Source organism: Diadema setosum, chromosome 4, assembly GCF_964275005.1.
Source record: "Diadema setosum chromosome 4, eeDiaSeto1, whole genome shotgun sequence".
NCBI lineage: Eukaryota > Metazoa > Echinodermata > Echinoidea > Diadematoida > Diadematidae > Diadema > Diadema setosum.
Genome location: NC_092688.1, coordinates 21,224,535 through 21,236,987, shown reverse-complemented (window position 1 = coordinate 21,236,987; position 12,453 = coordinate 21,224,535).

Below are 12,453 nucleotides of genomic sequence, written 5' to 3'. Positions count from 1 at the left end.
GTAATCTGATTCTTGTGTATTGTATACAATGATAAATCGCTGTTGTTGTTTCATCCTCCATCGTTTGACGCCTTCACATCTATTGTGACACTTTCATGTTTTGTTTTGTTGTGGTTGGTTGAGAACAGTTTTAGAGGAAAGCATCTGTGTCAACTCTCATTAAACTGCAAATGTGAAATTTCATACGAGTTCAACAAAACTTCCACGATCAGTTACGAATGTCCAATCGTGGCGTCCGTAATGGATCATACAATAGTTCCCAATATCGTGCGATCCATTGCGAACACCACGATTGGACATTCGTAACTAATCGTGGAAGTTTTGTTGAACTCGTATGAAATTTCACGTTCGGATACGAGGTTATGCGAGTCAATACGTGTTGGTTCGCTTGGACGCGATATGGTCACGAATGGTCTATTACAAGCAATACGATCTGTCACGATCTGGTGTCCCGTTCAAATACGATACGATAGGATTGTCCCGATCGAGTCCATGATTGGTTCCGATCTACCACGATCATTACGATCAGGATCCCCGGTTTGTTGGGTGCAGCTACATTCTGATACGTTCCAATACGAATACCGCGAACCAGTGCGGGCTGTTGAGATAAGATACGATATATTTCACAATGGGGATCAAAAGCGACCCCCATTTAAAGTGCGATTGGACCCGTTTGGGAATATTAAAGTTATTGTTATTAATTGTTTCCTTAACTTCTGCAGAGTGATTAAGCCTACTATCCACAACCATTGATGATGGCAAGGGTTGACAGGTTGAGAATGATGACGACGTGACCTTTGCAACATTGCGAATGACGATTACGTTATCATCAGAGAGAAAGCATCACCCAGGCCAGCCACAACCTCAGATAGTCCCTCCTCTAAGTCAACCTAAAGAAATTAATAGATTATTGAATCGACGTGCTCAGTCTCCCCCTGTTAAAAAAAGGAGCACTTCAGTAAGCACTGAAATGTAGAAAGAGTTGTGCTGTATTTCAAAGCGGTACTTTTACACCCCCCCCCCCCCTTTATGGAATTCCTGGATCCGCTCCTGAGTAACTCAGGACAGTATAAGTATGCTATTAAAAAGGTCAAACCTTCTACCGTTTTCTCTTCTGTTGTCTATAGACTAATACAGTTCAGCATGCAAAATGACCCAGACTAGGAAGCCGTACAGCTGTTGGGACCATGTTATGATATTGTGTGCAAGAGGACAATATCGGTTTGGTGTAGGCCAATCACCAGGTGGAAAAAAAAAGTGAAAGGAGGTGAAAAAGAGGATTGACGCCTGCCACCTTCATGGTTCCATCTGAAGAAGCAAGCTGTTGGTGTGTTTGGAGCTGTGCTGGCCTGCAGACATCAATAGGCCCTACCACGAGGTGAGTTTTTTTTTTTTTTTTTGGTTTTGTTTTGTTTTGTTACCTCCGCCAAGGGAGGAGGTTATGTTTTCGTTATGGTTTGTTTGTTTGTTAGTTTGCCCGTGTGCAACATAACTCAAAAAGTAGTTAACGGTTTGGATTAAACTTGCAGGAAAGGTTTAGAATGACACAAGTAACAAACGATTAACTTTTGGTAGTGATCCGAGAATTTTGGGGGAATTTATGAAGGATTTTTTTATGTTTTGGCAGGTAGGGTCAATGAACTTGGGAGTTCAGGCTGCACGTATTTGAGGTTTACATGCGCGCACTAAAGTGTTACTGTCCTTCCGCGCTGACCAACTGTTTCAACTCTCCACTCAGAGGGAATTAACCAATCAGAAACGCGTATTCGCGGCAAACTGAAATCTCGTCAAAAATTAACTGTACAACGCAATGATTTATTCGATCACCTGACCCGTTCCAATAATCAGTCCACATGAAGTCATCATATTTCCATAGTATGATATTTCCTCTTTCATTTCATACCTCTTCGATTTTGGTCCACGTTTATTTCATTGTTCTAATGTACCCCCTAAGAAAAATGAAAAATATGCAAATTTTATGTTTTATAATTTCCTTGCTCAGTATATTTTATATGTCACAACCTTTCAAGTAGTCGGATGTCATTAAAGTACAACTTTTCAGCTTTTTATCGATGTATTAATCAGGAAGATTGGTAATGTCGTTTAGATTTACAGGGACTCTAAAAATATGGTCTTCCAGCTCATTACGTATTCATGTCCGCAAGGTCCATGCATACGCGTACGATAAATGAGAAGGCTTTTCAGGGTGTTGCGGTCTGACTGTAGGGCTAGGCTCGCCATGCAACTGAGGGTTTATGACGTAACAAAGGCTTTTATATTGGGAAATCCGGCGACATTCAGCATACAATGCTATAAGTACATATGGGTGGATGGAAGAACAAGATCAGTGGTGGAAATGAGCTGCATGCTTGGCGGAGGTCTGCGCTCTCAGTGCTTTTCTAATTTTGTTTTGCTTTGTTTTTGTTTTGTTTTTGTCCCCGCCGAACGAGTTCGAGCAGGGGACTATGAAACGGGCTCCGTACGTGTGTGTGTCTGTGCGTCCGTCCGTCCGTGCGTCCGTCCGTGTGTGCGTCCGTGTGTGATCAAAATATTCAATTTGCTACTTCTCTGTCATTTATGAGCCAATTTTGATTCTGTTTGCTTTATATGATAGCACTACATGGGAGCTTTAAAACTTCTACACAGAATTTCAGTTGTGACCTTTGACCTTTGACCTATATTGTACATTTTGCTACAAAATGCTACTCCTTCGCCATTTCTAACCCGATTTCAATTCTGTTTGCTTTATATGATGGCACTAGTTGAGGGCTTCAAAACTTCTACACAGAATTTTGACCTTTGACTTCTTTGACCTTTGACCTTGATTTTTGAAATATATTGTGCATTTTGCTACAAAATGCTACTCCTTCGCCATTTCTAACCCGATTTCGATTCCGTTTGCTTTATGTGATAGCACTAGGTGAGGGCTTCAAAACTTCTACACAGAATTTTGACCTTTGTCTTCTTTGACCTTTAACCTTGATTTTTGACCTATATTGTACATTGGCTACAAAATGCTACTCCTTCGCCATTTCTAACCCAATTTCGATTCCATTTGCTTTATGTGATGGCACTAGGTGAGGGCTTCAAAACTTCTACACAGAATTTTGACCTTTGACTTCTTTGACCTTTGACCTTGATTTTTTACCTACGTGTATATTGCACATTTTGTTACAAAATGCTACTTCCGGCGGGGACATATATTACGCACCGCGTAATTTCTACTTTTCCTTGTTGTTTTTGTTTTTGTTTTTTTAGAGGGGGAATAACACCCAGAAAGTCCCCTGAGTTGTCAGATTAAATATTTCCATCCTCATGTTTTGCAAAACATAGCTGTACATGTGATGCAGAGTTCATACAGACTGTTGTAATTGTCCAATACATTATATATTAGGTTCCGAGATTGTTTGCTGGGGAATTTAAAGTGATGCAATATTGGAAAGAAGTGAAGAAAGTCTGATTTCAGCTGCAGCCTCTAGATCATATTATGTATGATGAAAAAGAATAGAAGTCTGTCTGAAATGTCAGTTTAAAAAGTCCAAATAAAACATGGTGAAATACTTTGTGCACACTAAACTGTACCAATTTTGAAGTCATTCATCTTAGAAGTCATGCCTTAGACCTAATCTTTTTGTAGTCAGCAAGTTCTTGTCCAAAATGTGTCCAAAATTGCGATTCTACATGATAAACTATTTGTATGTTGAAATTACAATTTGAGTTTTGGTATGACTTTCAGCCCAGGACTGTAATAATATATCAGAGGGATGAGAGTGATTGTACCTCGGAATGGACATGAATTTAGTGTTAGTCTGTCTTTGAATGCTATTTTTTTGTTCAGTTATGAACTAAGCTCCAAATATGCCTTTGAAATGAAATTCTGACCCTCAGCCTACAATTTTAAGCCTCCGCCACGAAGTGTCGCCGGAGGCATTATGTTTTCAGGTTGTCTGTCCTTCCGTCCGTCCGTCCGTCCGTCCTTCTGTCCGTCATGAATTTTGTGGACAGCGTAACAAAAAAAAAAAAACTTTGAGGCATCCTAATAAGACTTGGTATGTATATACATGAGTGAACGAGGTTGTGCCTTTTAACTTTTAGGTGCTCATGCTCAAGGTCAAAGGTCAAAAGGTCAAGGTCAAATGGCTCCAAAATTTCACTATCTTCCCCTTATCTATGCAATGCCTGAAGGTTTTTCTTTAAACTTGATGCAAACATGTAATACCAAATAAAGATTCTCCAGAGAGTTGGAATTATGAGGTCAAAGTTCAAAGGTGAGAGGTCAAGTTAAAATGTTGAAATTTCACCCTTTTTTCTCCATATCTTGGAAATGGTTCACGGCATCTTCATAGAATGTAATTACATCTATGCATGTACTTGCTAGCAGTGATCATCTAGGGAATGTAGGGATCATGGGTCAAAGGTCAGGGGTCAACAATCAAGGTCAAATCAAAATATCATTTGTTCCCTCATATTTCTGCAATATTTCCAAGATTTTTCTTGAAACTTGATATATTGCCCAATAGAGATTTTCTAGGAAGTTTCTTGCCCAAAGGTCAAGTGAAAGTGCTAAATTTCACTTCTTCTTTTTTTCCATATCTCGAAAGTGACTCAAGATATCATCATGAAACTTAGTACAGATTAATGCATGTTCTACCTGACGGTAATTCTCTCGGGAATCTTAGGGTCATAGGGTCTAAGGTCCAGGGTCAAAGGCCAAGTAAGAATGCAAAAATTGTAGTATTTGATACATGAATTACACTTTTTCTCCATACTTTGACAGTTACTAAATGCATAGACTTATAAAAGTGTCAAAAGTCAAGTGAAGATTCTCAAATCCCCAAATACAATTGTACCTGCACTCTTAGGCAGTATAGCCATCCATCCAATTAAAGCTATTTCAAGGAAAGTGAACATTCAACACATTTGTGACAAACCTGTCATTCTAATATTTTGCCAGTTATGTGAAACTGTAATCACACATTGTCAAGATGTTGTACTATAGACCTATTAGGAGAACGATGCATTATGGCAGAGGCATACCAGTCGCCATAGCGACATTTCTAGTTGTTGTTGTTGTTTGTTTGTTTGGGGAAGTGAATTGTGTGCTACAGTGTTCAGGTTTGTCCCATGGATTCAATTGGAGCTCTTTTCCTGTTGAATAGATATCAAGAAGTCCTTGTAATTTGCGACAAAGAATGAACCGTCTGATTACATTAAATCAGCACATAGCTATCAAAAATATTTTACCCATTTGAAAGATTTTTTTCTTCTTCTTTCCAGTTATCTAGGTCTAATGGTTACAGCAGTTTGTTATTATCCTGTAGCGGTTTCCAATATCTCGGTATTTTTACTGTCTGCCTGCTGTCAATTATGCTGTCTGACAACCCAGCATTCTGTCAACATCCACGCGAGCTTTCTTTGTGCGCCGGCACACGACAGGTGCGCACTACATTCTTCGCTTTTGTCATCGTGCCGAGGTACGCGTATTTCACATTCCAACAGTAGTCGGATTTTCATAAACACACCCCTTGTTTTGCTGTCACGGAAACAAGCTACCAATTAGTGGCGAGCTGTGCATTCTCATCAGCCAATTACCACTCTCAAAGCTCCTGTCCGTGACATGTTTTCTCCGACCACGCTGTTTCATTTTCCACGCTTCCTCACTTCACGATTAGCTTTCATTCCGAGAGCACGTCCTAATCGTTGGAGTCACTCACGTCCGCATACTACGTCCGTATACTTCACACGTCTTCTCGCGCTGACGATACCTCGCGCCGTGGACTGGCACTTCATACGGATTACCCTTATAAAAAAAAACCATGGTTTTACAACGGTAACTATGGTATAACCATGGTTATGGACGGTTTTACAATGGATCGATGGTAGTCCATGATTTTTAATTCATATCCATGGTAAATGTGTGGCGAAAGTGTGGTAATACCATTGTTAAAATACCATAGTTATGATAACATGATAAAACTTTCATTTTACGACGGTTTTAAAACCATGGTGAAAAAATCATTGTTATACCACAGTTTTAAGAAATTAATAAAACAATGGTGAGAAAACCACGACAAAACCATCGTTCTACTTTGGTAAAAATAACATAATAATATAACAATGGTTGTAACCATGGTTTCACAATAGTATAAAAACAATGGTTAGGAAACCATGGTGTAACTCTCGTTCTACCAAGGTTGAAAACCATCGTTATTAAACCATGATTTCATCATGGTTTTATGATAGTGTAAAAAAGATAGTAATAAAACCATGATTGTAACCATGGTATTATGGTAGCACAAAAACACTAGTTATAATACCATGGTTAAACTTTCGTTTTACAAAGGTTAAAAATGATGGGTATTAACCATGATATTAACCATGGTTTTATCATAGTTAAAAAATGATGGTTATATAACCATGGCTCTAACAGTGGTTTAATGAAAGTGTTTTAAAACCATGGTTAAAAAATTATCGTTATACCACAGTTTTAAGAAATTAAAAAAACAATGGCGATAAAACCACAACAAGACTATCGTTCTACTTTGGTCAAAATAACATAATAATATAACAATGGTTGTAACCATGGTTTCACAATAGTATAAAAACAATGGTTAGGAAACCATGGTGTAACTCTCATTCTACTAAGGTTGAAAACCATCGTTATTAAACCATGATTTCATCATGGTTTTATGATAGTGTAAAAAAGATAGTAATAAAACCATGATTTCAACCATGGTATAATGATAGCACAAAAACACTAGTTATAATACCATGGTTAAACTTTCGTTTTACAAAGGTTAAAAATGATGGGTATTATAACCATGATATTAACCATGGTTTTATCATAGTTAAAAATGATGGTTATATAACCATGGCTCTAACAGTGGTTTAATGAAAGTGTTTTAAAACCATGGTTAAAAAATTATCGTTATACCACAGTTTTAAGAAATAAAAAAAAAATGGTGAGAAAACCACAACAAGACTATCGTTCTACTTTGGTAAAAATAACATAATAATATAACAATGGTTGTAACCATGGTTTCACAATAGTATAAAAACAATGGTTAGGAAACCATGGTGTAACTCTCGTTCTACTAAGGTTGAAAACCATCGTTATAAAACCATGATTTCATTATGGTTTTATGATAGTGTAAAAACAATAGTTATAAAACCATGATTTTAACCGTGGTTTTATGATAGCACAAAAACACTAGTTATAATACCATGGTTAAACTTCGTTTTACAAAGGTTGAAAACGATGGCTATTAACCATGATTATATTAACCATGGTTTTATCATAGTTAAAAAATGATGGTTAGGCTATATAACCATGACTTTAACAGTGGTTTAACAAAAGTGTGAAAACAACGTTTTAAACAATCGTTCAAATTCCATTTTAGCAAGGAAAACGATGGTCATAGCTACACCAGGATTTGAACCATGGTTTTATCATAGTGTGATGTGCAAAGGATGGTTATGAAACAATGATTGGTTCTACGAACCGTGGTTTCATGATAGTGAAGAGGCGGTTAAAAAGCCATATGATTTTCACCATGGTTGTATGATAGCTCATAGGAACAGTGGTTATAAAACCGTGGTTTAACTTCTGTTTACCCACGGTTGAAAAAGTGGTTATTTTTTAACAATCAATGGTTTCAACCGTGGTTTCATGCTGATCAGATATAGAGTGCGGAAAAACCATATTCTAGAATTTCTAACCATGGAACCTTGTATGATAGCATAAGAACAGTGGTTATTAAACCATGGTTAACTTTTTGTTTTACCAAAGTTTAAACCACGTGCACTAGCCATGATTATTGAATGATGTCGATCACAAAAATCAATATGAAAACTCATAATTTGATGGCCGCAATGCCAATGCAAGTCATGACGGACATTCATCTAACGCAACCACCAGCACCCGTTTGGCTTCAACAGGATTATGTAAACAAACAGTAGTCTTACCATTGCAAACAAAAAGCTGCTTCACTTGCTTGATTTACAGCATTCCTAAAATGCAACATCTATTCACTACGGAATAAAGCACATAAAAAACCTTAAATGAGATTACATACTCGTGAAAAAATAAAAAAAGGTAGTAACCCATTGCCGCCCGTTCGATCCCTAGCTTTGACATGTACACACAACAATAGAAAACTATATGAATGCAATCGGCGTGTAGTAATTGTGTACGATGAATGGGAGATCCGGGTTGTTGATATGAGGCTCGTTCGTACCAAAGATCACAACAAAAATATATTTCAAAATATATGGAGCATAAAAAATATTGACACATTAAAAAAAATTTTAATTCGCAATAAGAAAAAGTTTTAAACATATATTTTTTAATTCAAAACCAAAAAATTAATGATTACAAGTTTTCTTGATAATAATGTAACGTAAGAGGTCATGTGCGTGTTGTTGTTGTCGCTGATTGAACTGTCGCTGATTGAATTGTTTTTGTACTCACGCTGCTTGTCGGAGAGGGAGGACGTGCGAGGGGTGCTCTCTGCTCTCTGCTCTGCTCTCTGCTCTGTTCTGCTCTGCTCTGTTCTGTTCTGCTCTGCTCTGCTCTGCTTTGCTCTGCTCTGCTCTGCTCTGCTCTGCTCTATATGTTTCTGCTCTGATTTTCCACCAACCGGACTGAAAGTTCACAAAACCGAAAACAGACAGGTAAGCCCACGTAGATATAGCGGGTTTCCTCTTAGAAGCACTAGGGCAGCACCCTAACAGCACCCCGAGCACATACGATTACGAACACTCAATTGTCTCTCTTCTCTCTTCTTTGGACAGTATTGATATTTGTTTTTCTTCCTTTGAAAGTGGACCAACAGGCCTGGAAAACGCCTATTTAAGGCATGTAACCCCCATCTCTGAAACTTGAAAAAGGAACAATGTCGGACTCCTCCGGAGAGGAGGCCTACGAAGAATATGCTTCTTTTATGGCCTCCCCCAATCCTGATACTCCTGTAGAAAATCTACGGCCCTCCCTCTCCATGATCCATAGACGTAAAGATAGATCTAGTGATAGTAACCAGGACGAAGATGTTGACCATTATGAAGAAGGCGTGTGGAAGACTGTTGGTAGAAAAAAGAAAGAAAGACAAAATACTGGTGGGTCAGATGACTCCCATAATACCAGGAAAAAAAGACCAAGACGTTCGTCGTCTGTCTCCACGACAAGATCAAATACTGCAGAAAATGAAACCCACACTAACAACCAAAAACATCCGCAAAGGTCTACTCAAACTCACAACCAATCGGTAGTAATTTCTGCCCTGGAAAACAAAAACATTTGCTCCCTGAATTCCCTCAAAATTGCACGGGAAATACACTCATATGTTGGGGATGTGCAGTCTATGAAAAGATGCAAAAATCGCACACTACTCATCAAGTGTAAAACCACACAACAGGTATCTAAATTTCTCGAGCTGACGGAGTTCGGGGGAATGTCGGTTTGTGTAAAAGTCTACGAGCCTTTCGAAAACATTTCACGTGGTGTTATACATCAGGTAGATACGGAACTAACAGACGAAGAAATCCTAGACAACCTAAAGACACAAAAGGTAGAAAGAGTGAAACGCTTCATGAAGAAAAGAAACGGGGCTTTGCAAGCCACCGGGTCGGTTCTGTTATCATTCAGTAGCAAAGAACTTCCAGAATCCATTCAACTTGGTTACGAACACCACAAGGTCTCTTCATACACCCCACCACCAATTAGATGTTTTAAATGTCAACGATTGAACCACACCCAAGACTCTTGTAATTCAAAAACGCAAGTTTGTGTCCGCTGTGGCGGCCCTCATTCCTTCGATGAATGTAAATCAAAAGAAAACCCAAAATGTGTACGATGTGGTCAGGATCATTCAGCCGCGTACAAAGGGTGCCCAAAATACAAAGAAGCGCGGGAAATACAAAACATTAGGTACCAAGAACGCGTCTCTTACGCAGACGCAGCGAAGCTATATAATCGCACCAAGCAGACTACACTTACCGAGGAAGTAGTAAAACAGGCTGAAAGCCACACTGCCAATGTTCAGAACACCATTGACCCAAACCCCCATACTCGAAATAGGAACAATGGAGAGAAGTTTAACAAAACGGCAATGCCCGCTACCCAAGAACCTACCCCAGTGGATTCTCTCTGTGAAAAGGCAAATGAAAACCATACATCAGTGAGAACAGAGAAGGTGGGAAATACAAAGCCGAACAACAACTTTATCGTCCATGTTGACTTCACTAAATTTCTGTCGTTTTTTGTCTTTATCATCAACAATTTAGATTCACACAAATCACATTCAAACAGAATCAAACTTGTGGTTGATGCAGCGATTGCGTTCCTGGATATAGATTCTGTCAAACCAGAGGATATCCATCTATTACTGTCAGACCTGAAAGTATAAACGATGACGGCCCGACTACTTCCCATAATCGCCATAATATTATTACAGTGGAACTCACAGAGTTTTAACGCTCACGGTTTTGAATTTATTCAATATTTAACAAAGTCAAATTCCCAATGTACGCCGGTACATGTTATATGTTTACAGGAAACCTGGTTCCATGATCTAAATATTGTTCATATTCCTCGCTACCACTGCATACCCCGAAACAGGGATACCCCACGGGGAGGTTGCGCTATCTATATCCATGAGTCAATCCCTTTCCAAGTTATCGACTGTAATGTGAAAGCAGAATGTCAACAAGTAGATATTTTTATTGATAAATCCATACTCTCGATAATAAATTTTTATAATCCTTGTTCGACTTTGACAGAGACCAAGTTACAGAGCCTCATAGATAAATCCAGGAGAAGATTATTCCTTTGCGGAGATTTCAATAGCCATAATGTTCTGTGGGGCAGTGATCACACTGATAAAAACGGAGATGTAGTTGAGAATTTCATAGCGAAAAATGATTTAGTGCTACTGAATGACGGCGCCCCCACGCGGTTAGATCCCCGCAGTGGAAACTTTTCTAGCCTTGATCTGACCTTAGTGTCAAAGGACCTCGGCGCACGTTGTAATTGGTTTGCTACAACACAGAATCACGGAAGTGATCATTATGTTATCCGTACCACCATCAAGATGTCAGGTACTTCCCCCGAAGTCAATGAATCTGGAAATAATGGAAGACATATTTGGTCATTCCTGAATGCTAACTGGAATTTGTACTCTGAGAAAATCTGTACTGTATTCTGTGCTGAGAACAATCCTATGTCTCGTGAAAGTACTGTTCAAGAGCAGTATGATTCGTTTATCGAGAAGGTTTTTTGTACTGCAAATGATATGTTTAAGTTACACGATATGAAAACAGTAAAAAGAAGGCCGACACCATGGTGGAATAACGAGTGTAAGAGAGCTGTGAAAACACGAAATAAAGCCAAAAATAGATTTGAGAAAACATTACTTCATTCGGATTTGCAAATATACCTTCGCAAAAAGGCAATAGCACAACGAATAATAAGACAAGCAAAACATTCCCATTGGAGAAGTTTTTGTGAAACACTAAACCGTTTCACCCCGATTGGGAAAGTATGGAATAAAATAAAGTCAATGAACGGTAATATCTCCGGGGTAAATAAAAGGACCCCTGCTTTTATTTTTGAAGACCGAGTTGTTGCTGATGATAAGGAAAAGGCAGAGGAGTTAGCAAGGATGTACACATCATTCCATCCGCCAAATGCTCAAAATTTGCAAAAGCAAATAGATACGTTGGAGTCTTATATTGACTTTAATGAATACGATAAATATGAAATTGTAAATGAAGATTTTACTATTTCTGAATTGTTTACGGCGATTAAGGCCACTAAAAATACTGCGCCAGGGCATGATTATATCTGCCAACCTTTGATTACACACCTTCCTGAGTGTGCCTTATATAATTTGTTACGAATTTTCAATCTTATTTGGAAAACATCCGTGCTGCCACAAGGATGGACCCATTCAATCATCAACCCGATTCTGAAACAAGACTCAGACCCATCAAAACCCTCGTCATACAGACCAATATCTCTGACTTCGGTGATGTGTAAGTTGATGGAACGTATGATTAATAACAGATTGTTGTGGATAATAGAGAAATATCAGTTATTATCCCCTAATCAGTTTGGTTTTAGAAGTCATAGAAGCACAATGGACGCGATCGTTAGTTTAGAAAATGATGTACATAAAGGTTTGGTAAATAAGGAATATGTTATATCTTGTTTTTTGGATTTTGAAAAAGCTTATGATGTGTTGTACAGAGAAGTAATTATTTATAAGATGCACAAGATGGGTTTCCGTGGAAGAATTATTACATGGATACATAGTTTTTTGAATAACAGAACAATTCAAGTTAAGCTTAACAATGTTTTGTCCGATACATTTGTGTCTGACTATGGTTTACCTCAAGGCAGTGTTATCAGCCCGACATTATTCAACATAATGCTGAGTGATTTGAATGATGGACTAA